The sequence below is a fragment of the Myotis nattereri genome (assembly GCF_964212035.1).
Source record: "Myotis nattereri genome assembly, chromosome: 3".
Classification (NCBI taxonomy): domain Eukaryota; kingdom Metazoa; phylum Chordata; class Mammalia; order Chiroptera; family Vespertilionidae; genus Myotis; species Myotis nattereri.
In genome coordinates, this window is record NC_138077.1 from 124,708,358 (window position 1) to 124,723,263 (window position 14,906).

At 39.9% G+C, this 14,906-nt stretch overlaps 1 protein-coding gene and 1 pseudogene across 2 annotated transcripts in view; one reads left to right on the forward strand and one right to left on the reverse strand.

The window, feature by feature from the left end:
- CDYL (chromodomain Y like) overlaps window positions 1–14,906 on the forward strand; it is a 246,996-nt gene that overhangs the window by 202,344 nt on the left and 29,746 nt on the right. The gene's annotated exons all lie outside the window — the stretch shown is intronic.
- Window positions 666–1,222, reverse strand: LOC308516905 (large ribosomal subunit protein uL29m-like; annotated as a pseudogene). Its single transcript has one exon. The product of its transcript is annotated as a large ribosomal subunit protein uL29m-like (transcript).

The window sequence follows — 14,906 nt, forward strand, 5'->3', positions numbered from 1 at the left end:
GCTGATCAGGTTCATCCTATCATGTTGATGGCATATCCCAATGGAGATGGCTTCTTCCAACAAGACAATGCGCCATGCTACGGTGCTTGTATTGTGCAGGAGTGGTTTCAAGAACCTGAGGGAGACTTTTTTTTTTTTTTCCATCTCAGTGTAAATGTTTATTATCAGATCTTTTCCCAAGGTCTGGTAGGGCTTTGGGAACCAGACTTAGGAGACAAGATTACACTGTTTCATAACTTGTTCTAGGGCTTATCCTGGCTCATGTGGCCTTATTCCTCAAAAACTTCTTTTCAATAAACCTAGGTTCTCAATGAGTAAAGAGGACAGACATGTGTCCTAAAATTAGCTTCATGGCATTTATCACCCTCTGAATTACATATACACTATACATTTTTCTGGGGAAAGGATCTATAACTGTCATCAAATCCTCTAAAGATCATATGATTCACATAAGAAGATTAAGAACCGCTGTGATAAAGCACCTTTAGATAACTGAATTATGAGAATGGGATGCCTGGACTACTAAATAAATCTACCCTCATTCATATTCTGGAGCTCCAAAGGGGTTTTGGGACCTCTGTTTATATTAGATATATCTCTAATATATCTAATACACCTTATACAGTGAGATATTGGGCAGAGGAAGCAGCAAGGGACTTCCACTCTCATCTTAGAAAAGCCACAATGTCCACTATGTACCAGATGATTCTTCCAAAGATGTCTTTTCTCCAGGCACCAGGTCTAGGTTTTTCTTGACCCGTCTAAAGGAGCCTTAGGGCATCTTCTCGTTCCTGGACAACTTTATCGAGTGCATCCATGGATTCTATTACTTTTTCTAGCCGCTCCGGGCTTGGCATTGTTAGTATCTGCCACGTGTCCTCCTGTTCTTGAGTTAGGAGCATGTTTCTTTCTTTCAGTAGGACATACCAAAGTTTATGTTAGTCTTCATTACTTTTGTTCCTTAACTGCTGACAGGTCCATGCAGCTCCAGATTTCACTTTTTCTTCTCCCCAATTCTTTGGGTCATCAAAAAATTATTCCAGCCCTTTCCTTGATAATGTGGTATGACGTATTCTACACTGGTGTAAAGATGTGACACTTGGTATATTCTTAGGCGACAGAATAAGAGAAAACCCTCTGCCAGCAGGGACCTGAGGGCTTATTAACGACCTGGAAGTCTGACACTTTTCCTGCAAAGAATGCCTAACCTGGCAGCAGCCATTTTCCTCGCATCAGCAAACCGGGTTCTCGTCCACAGATGCGTCCCATGAGGGAGACTTTACCTTGCTTAGGTGGCCCCCACAATCACCAGATCTCAATCCAATTGAGCATTTGTGGGACGAAGTTAAAAGAGCCATCAGGCAGCTGGTTCCACAACCATCAAATCTCACAGAACTAGACAATGCTATTCATCAGGCATGGTGTCAGGTTCCTCGCATCACCTTTCAACATCTCGTGGAGTCAGTGCCAAGAAGGAATTGCCGCAGTGTTGAAGGCAAAAGGTGGTCCAACAAAGTACTGATGGGGTGGTCATAATAATCTGGCCACTCACGTTCGAATGTGTCCCACGTTCAAAGGCTGTTAAAATCGCATTGTTTACCCATATCTTCAGAAAAATCACTTCTGTCATGGTAAACAACCTGCTTCCCTATTTATAATGGTCTGGCCCTCTGGCAACTTCAGCACAAAATTATAGCTAATTTGCCTACAAACGTCAAGTGGTCATAATAATCTGGCCACTCAGTGTATATCTAGCCATCTCCTTTTTTTTTTTTTTTTGCTAATGGTGTAGTGCTTTAATATGCCATATTCTATTTTTTAACCAGTTATCTTCAACAAATATTTGTTGAGCACCTGCTGTATGCAAAAGTACTCAAGAGCCCATTAAAATCCAACACTCTGAAATCTTAAGCAATAGTATTACCTAGAAATGTTTCTAACTTTCTTAAAGACACTTCTTATTACTAATCGCATTTTCACATCAGTTACCTTTTTCTCATTAGCTTTTCACATGTCTGTGTCTTTACCACTGTAATGGGCAACTGCATATGATGGAGAGAACATGTGTGCAGCTGGTGGACCAGGTTATGATTTGAGCATGTGCCTCCTCACCATTTAGTAACCTCAGGCAAGGCAGTTAAGCTCTTTGGACCTTGGGTTTTCATTGTGTAAAATGGATGCAGGATCATGCCCCAGGAATACAGATGAGCCCATGCACGTTGGTCACCACCCCTTTTTGCCTTTGTGTCTCTGACCTCTGATTACCTCCACTGAGAAACTTAGTATGATTGATCACTGGGATTCCTCTCTTGCATTTTTAGTTAAGAATAAGAAAAAAAGGAAAAGTGTCAATGAATGGGAAGTTTGTTCTAAGGCAGCAGTTCTCAACCTGTGGGTCGCAACCCCTTTGGGGGTCGAACGACCCTTTCCCGGGGGTCGAACGACCCTTTCCCAGGGGTCGCCTAAGACCATCGGAAAACACATATATAATTACATATTGTTTTTGTGATTAATCACTATGCTTTAATTATGTTCAGTTTGTAACAATGAAATTGGGGATCACCACAACATGAGGAACTGTATTAAAGAGTTGTGTTCTAAGGAAAAATGATTAATCAGAATCTAGAAATTTTTACTCTCCTGAATGCTATTAACTGAAATTTTATAAATGTAAATAATATAGGAACCAGCCATTAGACTATTTCCACATTTTGAGGCTGTTTAACTGAAATTGTGAACATGTTTCCTTGAATACCCTTTTATAAAGAAGAAAGCAGCATAATCTTTTTTTTAATCTTTATTGTAGAGAGTATTACAGCTGTCCCCTCATTACCACCTCATTTCCCCCTCTACCCAGGTCCTGCCCTGCCCCACCCCAGGCCTTCACTACTCTAATGTCTGTGTCCTTAGGTAAGATCTTTGGTTAATCTCTTCCCTCTGAGATTCTCGTCAGTCTGTTCCATGTTTCCATGCCTCTGATTCTATTTTATTCACTAGGTTATTAGATTTCTTGTTTGTTTATTTTCATGTTTAGATTCAATTGTTAATAGATATGTACTTATTGCCACTATATTGTTCATATTTTTAATCTTTAATTTTTTTCTTCTTCTTAAAGAATACCCTTCAACATTTCATGTAATACTGGCTTGGTGGTGATGAACTCCTTTAGCTTTTTCTTGTCTGTGAAGCTTTTTATCTCACCCTCAGTTCTCAATGAGAGCTTACTGGGTAGGGTAATCTTGGTTGTAGGTTCTTGCTATTCATCACTTTGAATACTTCTTGCCACTCCCTTCTGGCCTGCAAAGTTTTTATTGAGAAATCAGCTGACAGCCATATGGGCACTCCCTTATAGATAACTAACTGCTTTTCTCTTGCTGCTTATAAGATTCTCTCTTTGTCTTTAACCCTTGGCATTTTAATTATAATGTGTCCTGGTGTAGGCCTCTTTATGTTCCTCTTCTTTGGGACTCTCTCTGCTTCCTGGACTTGTAAGTCTATTTCTTTCACCAGGTAGGGGAAATTTTCTGTCATTATTTCTTCAAATAGGTTTTCAATATCTTGCTCTCTCTGTTCTCCTTCTGGCATCCCCATAATGTCAATGTTGGTACACTTAAAGTTGTCCCAGAGGCTCCTTACACTCTCTTCATATTTTTGGATTCTTTTTTTCTTTTTGCTCTTCTGATTGGATGTTTTTTGCTTCTTCATATTCCAAATCATTGATTGATTCTCAGACTCCTCTGTTCTACTGTTGAATCCCTGTAAATTATTCTTTTATTTCAGTTAGTGTATGCTTAATTTTTTTACTGGTCCTTTTTCATGTCTTTGACATTCTCACTAAGTAGCAGTATAATCTTATTGATGGCGACCAGCACTCACTGCTGGTTCCCAGATCCTGAGTTTTCACTGTGTCCTTTGATTTAACTAGCTAAACTTGTTTGAGAACAGCAATTATGTTGAATATCTTCGAGTATTTCAAGTTTTTCTATATTTCTAATAATCTTAATATTTTTTAGCTTGATTTGCTGAAAAGTTAGTTATTAAACAGAATAATTTTATTTTTTTATTTTTATTTTTTTGCTTAAAGTATTACAAAGGGTATTACGTATGTGTCCATTTTTTCCCCCCGCCATAGACAGTCCCCTAGCCTCCCCTATCCCCCAGTGTCTTATGTCCATTGGTTATGCTTATATGCATGCATACAAGTCCTTTGGTTGATCTCTTACCCCCCTACCTCCTGCCCCCCAACCCTCCCCGGCCTTCCCGCTGCAGTTTGACAGTCTGTTTGAGGCAGCTCTGCCTCTGTATCTATTATTGTTCATAAGTTTATAATGGTCTCTATTATCCATGAATGAGTGAGATCATGTGGTAATTTCCTTCATTGACTGGCTTATTTCACTTAGCATAATGCTCTCCAGTTCCATCCATGCTGTTGCAAATGGTAAGAGTTCCTTCCTTTTTACAGCAGCATAGTATTCCATCGTGTATATGTACCACAGTTTTCTAATCCATTCATCTACTGATGGGCACTTAGGCTGTTTCCAGATCTTAGCTATGGTGAATTGTGCTGCTATGAACATAGGGGTGCATATATCCTTTCTGATTGGTGTTTCTGGTTTCTTGGGATATATTCCTAGAAGAGGGATCACAGGGTCAAATGGGAGTTCCATTTTCAGATTTTTGAGGATACTCCATACTGTCTTCCATAGTGGCTGCACCAGTCTGCATTCCCACCAGCAGTGCACAAGTGTTCCTTTTTCTCCACATCCTCTCCAGCACTTTTCGTTTGTTGATGATAGCCAGTCTGACAGGTGTGAGATGGTACCTCATTGTTGTTTTGATTTGCATCTCTCGGATGATTAGTGACTTGGAGCATGTTTTCATATGTCTCTTGGCTTTCTGAATGTCCTCTTTTGAAAGGTGTCTATTTAGGTCCTTTGCCCATTTTTTGATTGGATTGTTTATCTTCCTTTTGTTAAGTTGTATGAGTTCCCTATAAATTTTGGAGATTAGGCCCTTATCAGATATGACATTGGCAAATATGTTTTCCCACACAGTGGGTTTTCTCGTTGTTTTGTTGATGGTTTCTTTTGCTGTGCAGAAGCTTTTTATTTTGATGTAGTCCCATTTGTTCATTTTCTCTTTAGTTTCAAGTGCCCTAGGAGCTGTATCAGTGAAGAAATTGCTTCAGCATATGTCTGAGATTTTGTTGCCTTTGGATTCTTCTAGAATTTTTATGGTTTCCTGCCGAACATTTAAGTCCTTTATCCATTTTGAGTTTATTTTTGTGTATGGTGTGAGTTGGTGGTCTAGTTTCATTTTCTTGCATATATCTGTCCAGTTTTCCCAACACCATTTATTGAAGAGACTATCTTGGCTCCATTGTATGTTCTTGCCTCCTTTGTCAAATATTAATTGAGCATATTGGTTCTGGCCAATTCTGGGCTCTCTATTCTATTCCATTGACCTATATGCCTATTCTTGTGCCAGTACCAGGCAGTTTTGAGAACAGTGGCTTTGTAACACATCTTGATATCTGGTATTGAGATCCCACCTACTTTGTTCTTTTTCAGGATTTCTGTAGCTATTCGGGGTCTTTTTTTATTCCAGATGAAAATTTTGGAGAGTTCGTTCTAGATCTATGAAGTATGCCATTGGTATTTTAATGGGAAGTGCATTGAATTTATAGATTGCTTTGGGTAGTATGGACATTTTAATGATGTTGATTCTACCAATCCATGAACACGGTATGTTCTTCCATCTGTTTATGTCTTCCTCTATATCTTTTTTCAACGTCCTGTAGTTTTCTGAGTAGAGGTCTTTTACCTCTTTAGTTAAGTTTATTCCTAGGTAGCTTAATTTTTTTGGTGCGATGGTAAACGGGGTTGTTTTTATAATCTCTCTTTCTGAAAGTTCACTATTGGTGTATAGAAATGCCTCAGATTTCTTGGGGTTAATTTTGTATCCTGCTACATTGCCAAATTGATGTATTAAGTCTAGTAGCTTTTTGATGGAGTCTCTAGGGTTTTGTATGTATAATATCATGTCGTCTGCAAATAAGGACAGTTTTACTTCCTCTTTTCCAATTTGGATGCCTTTTATTTCTTCTTCTTGCCGAATTGCAATGCCTAACACTTCCAGTACTATGTTGAACAGGAGTGGTGAGAGGGGGCATCCCTGTCTTGTTCTTGTTCTTAGGGGAAATGGTGTTAGTTATTGTCCATTGAGTATGATGTTGGCTGTGGGCCTGTCATATATGGCTTTTATTATGTTGAGGTATGATCCTTCCACTCCCGCCTTACTGAGAGTTTTTATCAAAAATGGGTGTTGAATTTTGTCAAATGTTTTTTTCTGCATCAATTGATATGACCATGTGGTTTTTTTCTTTCAATTTGTTGATGTGATGTATCACTTTTATTGATTTGCAGATATTGTACCATCCTTGCATCCCTGGGATAAATCCTACTTGGTCATGGTGTATGATCTTTCTGATGTATTGCTGGATCCGATTTGCTAAGATTTTGTTGAGGATTTTGGCATCTATGTTCATGAGGGATATTGGCCTGTAATTCTCTTTCATTGTGTTGTCTTTACCTGGTTTTGGTATTAGGGTGATGCTGGCTTCATAGAATGAGCTTGAAAGTGTTCCTTCCTCTTGAATTTTTTGTAGTAGTCTGAGGAGGATAGGTTTTAGCTCTTCCTTGAATGTTTGGTAAAACTCCCCTGTGAAGCCGTCTGGTCCTGGGCTTTTGTTTGCTGGAAGCTTTTTGATGACTGCTTCAATTTCTTCCATAGTTATTGGCCTGTTGAGATTTTTAGATTCTTCCTGATTGAGTTTTGGAATGTTGTATTTTTCTAGGAATTTGTCCATTTCCTCCAGGTTGTCTAGTTTGTTGGAGTAGAGCTGTCCATAGTATTTTTTAACAATCATTTGTATTTCTGTGGGGTCTGTTGTTATTTCGCCTCTATCGTTTCTGATTTTGTTGATTTGGGCCCTCTCTCTTTGCTTCTTGGTGAGTCTGGCTAGAGGTTTGTCAATCTTATTTATCCTTTCAAAGAACCAGCTCTTGGTTTCATTGATTTTCTGTATTGTTTTTTTGGTCTCTATGTCATTTATTTCTGCTCTAATCTTTATTATCTCCTTCCTTCTGCTCACTCTGGGGTTTTCTTGTTGCTCTCTTTCTAATTCTTTGAGTTGTAGAGTTAGATGATTTACTACCATTTTTTCTTGTTTGTTGAGATAGGCCTGTAGAGCTATAAACTTCCCTCTCAGGACTGCTTTCATTGTGTCCCATAGGTTTTGGATTGTTGTGTTTTCATTGTCATTAGTTTCCAGGATGTTTTTAATTTCTTCTTTGATCTCATTGGTAACCCAATCAATATTTAATAGCATGCTATTCAGCTTCCAGGTGTTTGAGTATTTTGGGTTGTTTTATTGTAGTTTATTTCTAATATTATGCCATCGTGGTCTGCGAAGATGCTTTTTATGATTTCAATCTTCTTGAATTTGGGGATACTTTGCTTGGACCCAATATATGGTCTATTTTTGAATATGTCTTATGAGCATTTGAGTAGAATGTATATTCCCTGGCTTTGGGGTGAAGTGTTCTGAAGATGTCTATTAAGTCCATCTGATCTAGTGAGTCATTTAGGATTGCTGTATCTTTGCTGATTGTTTGTTTAGAGGACTTATCCAGTGCTGTCAGTCGTGTATTAAAGTCCCCTACTATGATTGTATTGTTGCCGATCTCTCCTTTGATATCTTCCAGGAGTTTTTTTATGAATTTGGGTGCTCCTGCATTGGGTGCATATATGTTTACCAGGGTTATATCTTGTTGTATTGATCCCTTTATTATTATAAAGTGGCCTTCCTTATCTCTTGTTATGGGCTTCACTTTGAGGTCTATTTTGTCCAATATAAGTATTGCTACCCCAGCTTTCTTTTCCTTTCCATTTGCCTGAAAGATATTTTTCCATCCTTTCACTTTCAGTCAGTGTGAGTCCCTTCTAATGAGGTGGGTTTCTTGTAGACAGCAGATATATGGGTCATATTTTTTTATCCATTCAGCCACTCGATGTCTTTTGGTTGGAGCAGTTAGTCCATTTACGTTTAAAGTTATTATTGAAAGGTACTTGTTTTTATAGCCATTTCTTTTTTTGTGTGGCTGTTTTCTTTCTGAGCTTTTTATTTCTTCTTTTTATACCAGTCCCTTTAGCATTCCTTGCATTGCTGGCTTGGTGGTGATAAACTCCCTTAGCCTTTTTTTGTCTGTGAAGCTTGTTATTTCCCCTTCATGTTTGAATGATAGCCTTGCTGGATAGAGTATTCTTGGATTCAGTCCTTTGCTTTGCATCACTTTGTAAATTTCCGTCCATTCTTTTCTAGCCTGATGTGTTTCTGTTGAGAAATCATTTGATAATCTAATGGGAGATCCCTTGTATGTAACTTTCAGTCTCTCTCTTGCAGCCCGTAAGATTCTCTCTTTCTCCTGAACATTTACCATGGTAATTATGATGTGTCTTGGTGTGGGTCTTTTCGGGTTCACCTTGTTTGGGACTCTCTGGGCTTGTGTGACTTTTTTCTTCCCCACCTCAGGGAAGTTTTCTGATATTATTTCTTCTAATAGGTTTTCTAATCCTTGTTCATCTTTCTGTTGTTCTGGCACCCCTATGTTGTTTCGTTTCTTCGTGATCATGGTATCTCCCCTGCCAGGTAAGTATTGTTGTTTCGTTTCTTGTTGTCCCAAAGCTCCCTTAGGCTCTCCTCCTGTCTTTTAATTTTTTTTTCCAATTGCAGTACATTTTGGGTGTGTTTTGCTTCCTTGTCTTCTAGTTCACTAATTCGGTCCTCCGCTTCTCCTAATCTACTGTTGATACTTTCAATGGTGTTTTTTATTGCAGCTATATCACTCTTCATTTCTTCTTGGGTCTTACTTAAGTTGTTGATTTTTTCATCTGTTTCTTCTTGCTTCTTCCATATGTTATTGATTTTTTTTCATCTGTTTCTTCTTGCTTCTTTCAGAAGTTGTTGATTTTTTCCTCCATCCGGTTTATGTACTCTAGGACTCTTATTCTGAATTCTTTTTCTGTCATGTTGCATGCCTCTGTATTACTTAGCTGCTTTTCTGGAGAGTCCTCCTTCTCTTTCCTTTGGGGGTTTCTTTGTCTACCCATGTTTGATCTCACTGACATATCTAGACATTGAGTCGTTCAGTGGCTGCTCCCTGGGTGGCAGTGACTCCTTGGTCTGTGGTTGCTCTTCGGGCGGTTGTGGTAGCAGCTGCTCTTCAGTTGGCAGCAGCTCCTCTGGTGGGTGCTGTTCACAGTTGTGGTGGCTCTTCTGGCTGGTGGGGGGAGGTTTCACGTACAGCTGCTGTTCCTCAGCAGAGGGTGTGGTGCTCAGGAGGCTGCTGTTCCTTGGATCTGCTGCGTTGATTTAAAGGCACAAAATACAACACAACAAGGCACCACGTACCAGGCACTTTCCAGGGGAGTTCTGCCCTTCCCGGTTGCAAACAGTCTCACCAGCTGAGCAATTTCGCCAATTCGGGGTGGGTGTTATTAGTTTCAGCTGCTCAATCCATTTGCTCCGGGACACGACCTGGGACGCGTCTGCCTATATCGCCGCCATCTTCCGTCTCTGGTTCTTAAACAGAATAATTTTAATTGAAGAAACCACAGTTTATGTTCTTTTTTTATTTTCAACATGCTTTCTAATTCTCTGTGCTCTCGAGTTTTTAAGTAATTCATTTCACAATTTTTTATTCATCTTCCTTCAGTATATTTCTAGAATTCAGGAGTTATTTAGTTGTTTCAAGGAATTATTTTATACTTCATGGACTAAAATAGCTCTTATGCAGCCTCTATTCTTTGGTGTTTTTTTTTTTCCTTAAAGAATGAGTAGGTTGCAGTGTTTATTCCCAAGTACTAATATTGTACCAGGAGCCCCTCGCCCAGCTTGGTATGGCTCTAGTTCATGGTCGATAGCTAGGATGCAAATGGTCGTGCCTGGTTAGTTCTTAGAAGATAATGTCAGACTTTTCCTAGTTTTATAGGAAAAGTACTTGAATAAAAGATTTGAAGCCATAAGCTCTTGTGGCCATAAGTTGGCCATGGTTGGTGTGTGGTAGCAAAACTAAAGCTAGAGAAGCAGTGAGACTGATCAAGTGGTCAAGATGTAAAAAAGTTACTGTGAAAATCAGGCGAATGACAAGAACAGTGGCAGAACTAAGGCAGAGGTTAATTGGACGTAAGTCTGCCCTGCAGCGATAATGCTGCTAATGTGTCTTGTCTCTTCTCCTCACTGTTGCTAAGTGAGAGGAAGATGTGACCCTTCCGGAGGCCTGTGACCAAGTGTCAGATACTGTGCTCAGAGAAGTCAGCTCTTTACAGCTCAATGTGATGAGTGTCTAGAGCAGCAGTCGCCAACTGGAGGTCCGAAGGGTTGGTGACTGCTGATTTAAGGAAACCATTGGAGTAGCGGTCACCAACCGGTGGTCCGTCAGGTCCAAAAGTTCGGCGACTGCTGGTCTAGAGGATACAACAGGAGAATATTGTGTCCAGGTTGGAGTCTCCAGGGAAGCCCCATCTGTGCCCAGAAGTAAAGCTCAGGCTTTCTGACAAGATGGCACTGCATGCACAGGTGCTTACAGTCTAAAGCTATTTTCAAACTTCTCCAGTACAACTCATAGTAAGAGTTGCATTTTATCTGGTGGACCTGGGTATGCAGTGCTCTCTAGTTTCTCTTATTCTCTTTTAAGTAACTGTTGATTGGTATCCCCAAAATTGATTTTGTATCCCAAAGCTTGAAAGGCACTGTTGTGTGGAATAGGGAGAAATAAAATAGCACTCACCCACCCCTACACAAAGAGTTGAGGATCAGACTAGGTAGAGAGTAGCTTTACTGAAATGACTAGAAGAAAAAGACCTTCTAATCTAGACTGAGCATGGACAGCAATTGCTATAACTGCTGGGATAAGGTGCCTTGGAGCATAAACACTTAATGCTTTTGTCTTCTTCCTGTTGGAGAATCTTCATTCAGTTTCGAGAAGCTTGGGGGCCTTTGCTTTGGAAGCCACTGTTCCTAGCTCCTTACCTGTACAGTTTGGGGTAGGGACAGCAATGTCCAGGCATCTTTCAGTGGAGTTTGAGTGGAGCCCCTGCCTGACATTAGGAAGTTCCTCCTGAAAGGATTTGGCTGATGAAAAACAAAGCTCTATCTGGATATGGGGCTTGATTGTAACATTTCCATGCTTATTCCACATTGAGCAGTTGCTGGCTGGTTTTGGTATTTAGGTGGTTTTATTTTTAGGGCCAGGTCTAAAATGTGGCTGTGAATAAATTCATTCTTGAATCAGACAAAAGAGTATGACTTTCATTCTGAGAAATGGAAAGAAAACGTGCAGCCAGTTCTGCTATAATGCAGCATATGCATTCCTAAAAATCACACTATGCAAAGTCATGCACTAGAAAGACCACAGGACTTATGAGGGAAATGAGAAAGAGGCCCAGCATATAAAAACTTTGTCATTGGCATATTTAAAAATAAGATAGGACCCTAATAAAAATGGTAGCACAATGTGACATTTTAAATGACTAAGAAAAACATAAATAACTACAATACATGTGGCACTTTATCTCGTAGGAGTCCTGCAGTTTGCTGGAGGAAGTGGGTGTAGGAAGGGCTCAACTCCTGGGTTATTGTGAATTGTGCTGCCGTGGGATCTGAAATCACAGGGAAAGCTGTGCACCTGATGAGGACGGGGTAGCTGCTGCAGGTGTGGGGTTTGCGTATTCCTGCCCAGCTAGATTCACCTGAGGGTAATTATCACCAACTTTCTCCAGACAAAATCAGGCATAAACACAGGTGAAATTTGCAGTGTGCTCAAATTGTTCCTAATATATCCATCCTGTTGAAGCAAAACATTGTAGCACCACTGACAATATATTATCTTTTGAAAACAGCTAAGAATCTATATATATAAAAGCTTAAGCGACCATTACAACAGAACGACCGGTCACTATGACACACACTGACCACCAGGGGGCAGATGCTCAACGCAGGAGCTGCCCCCTGGTGGTCAGTGCACTCCCACAGTGGGAGCACTGCTCAGCCAGAAGCCAGGCTCATGGCTGGCGAGCACAGCAGCAGTGGCAGGAGCTTTTCCCACCTCTGTGGCAGCACTAAGGAAAAGTGAGCTGAATGGTAAGGAGCAAACAGGCATGAGAACAGGCAGGCGAGCGGTGAGGAGTGAGTGGTTCCGGATTGTGAGAGGGTGCAGGCCGGCTGAGGAGACCACACACCCGCCCCCCTCTTGCCCCATGCAGGAATTTCATGCACTGTGTCTCTGGTGAGTGTATATAACCTTAAACCCAGTGATCCTTATGGACAGGAAAGTGTAATTGAAGGAGTTGGAACAAAGATACTTTTATAATTATTTATAAAGGATTTATTTAACATGTGGGAAAATGGGATGCTGATGTTTAAAGTCTGCCTTTTATATTCATTTGAAAAGTTCTAATGAATTCAGTTTGCAGATTACATAGTCTGAATAAAATGGTGGGCTTTGTATAGTTAAATGGGATTCAGTTCAATGGGTATGGATAACAGTATTTTGAAATGTCAAACTCTATAAAGAGTTAATAATTCTGTATAAACTACAGTGCTTACTCTCTAACTTAAACTAAAGAAAGCAATGGTCATGAATATCCAAGATAGTTAAAAACCAGTTTTGAATTTTTTTTTTGAGGTTGAGACCCATTCTGCCTTGACAGTTTATTAAATTTACCAGCTTGTTGTTGTTGTTGTTGTTGTTGTTGTTGTTTTTGTTGTTTATCCTCACCCCAGGAGATTTTTTCCATTAATTTTTTAGAAAAAATGGAAGGGAACAAGGAAAGGAAGGGGGTAGTGGGAGAGAGACAGACATTGATGTGAGAGGGACACATCAGTTGGTTGCCTCCCAGACCGGGAATCTAGCCTGTGACCCTTCTGTGTGCAGACCGACAGTCTAACCCAGTGATGGCGAAACTATGACACGCATGTCAGAGGTGACACGCGAACTCATTTTTTTGGTTGATTTTTCTTTGTTAACTGGCATTTAAATATATAAAATAAATATCAAAAATATAAGTCTTTGTTTTACTATGGTTGAAAATATCAAAAAATTTCTATATGTGATGCGGCACTGGAGTTAAGTTAGGGTTTTTCAAAATGCTGACACGCCGAGCTCAAAAGGTTCGCCATCACTGGTCTACCACTGAGCCCACTGGTGAGCGCTCATTACCATTTATCAAATGAATGGTCCATACTGACTTGTGTTGATTTGTAATGCATATATTATCATCATAGGAGCTATCTTTGTTTGTTTCGTTTTGTTAATTCTCACCCAAGGATATTTTTCCATTAAATTTTAAACAGAGTAAAGGGAGTGGGGGGAGAGAGAGAGAGAGAAATGTCTATGCGAGAGAGATACATCAGTTGGTTGCCTCCTCTGTGGTACATCTACACAATGGAATACTACACTGCTGTAAAAAAAAAAAAAAGGAATTCTTACCATTTGCAACAGCATGGATGGAACTGGAGAGCATTATGCTAAGTGAAATAAGTCAGTCAATGAAAGAAACATACCACATGATCTCACTCATTTATGGATAATAAAGACCATTATAAACTGATGAACAAAAATAGATACAGAGGCAGAGCAGCATCGAACAGACTATCAAACTACAGTGGGAAGGCTGGGGGAGTATTGGGGGGCGGGAGGGGGGTAAGAGATCAACCGAAGGACTTTTATGCATGCATATAAGCATAACCAGTGGACATAAGACACTGGGGGATAGGGGAAGCCGGGGGAATGTCAAGAAGGGGAAAAAAAGGAGACATATATAATACTCTTTGTAATACTTTAAGCAATAAAACAAAAAAAAAATTGGTTGCCTCCTGCACGTGTCTTGCCCAGGGCCAGGATAGAGCTGGCAATTGAGGTACCTGCTCTTGACCGGAATCGAACCCAAGACCCTTCAGTCTGGGGTGGTGGGAGAGGAGGAGCGAGGGGCTCTGACTCCCGATCCACTGACTCAAAGCAGGTAGGGCAGGATCTATGTTTTTAGGCCCAAGTCTAGTTTGTCATTTTCCCTGTACTAAAACCATGTCCTTAATGTAGCTATCCAAATAATAAGGAGCTAATATGCTAATTAGACCGAACGGCAGGACAACCTTCCAGAACAACCAATGGTCAGGGGGCAGGGCCACACAGCAGCCAGGGCTGCTGCAAGGGCCGAGCCCCTTGCACGAATTTCATGCATTGTACCTCTAGTATAATATATAGCTAGTAAGGTATATTTCATTCATTATTCTTTTCAAACACGTCTTAGCTTGCCTTCCAACCAAATCTACTGAGATTGTGATTGGAAGTGTGTTAGAATTAAAATTGAGAAAGATAGCTTCACAGTATTTGGTGTTAATAAAATAGGATTGTGGTCCCACAAGTAAGTAATAAGTAAGAATGGTGTGTTGATTTGTTTTATGTCATCTATGTCAAGTTCTGACATCAGAATACAAATGAATTTGGTAGATTTTCTTTTTTCCTTGGCACCGACACTTACTTAATAGTTGGCTGTTCCTTACCTTGCCTAGTCCGAAAGTGGTTTTCAGAGATAATTCCTTCATGACTGTACTTTTATCTTTCCTTGGTAATTTTTTCGTTTTGTTTCTGCTGTCAGAGATCAGTCTTAAGAATTCATGTTTTCTCAAAAAGTTGTCCATTTCTTGAAGATATTCTCATGTGTTTGCATAGTGTATACAAAGTGGGTTTTACTCATTTAACTTTATATGCAATCTGTGCAGGTTCATTTTTACCCATATATTTACCAATTCTGGTGCTCTTTATTCCTTTGTATATTTCCAGACT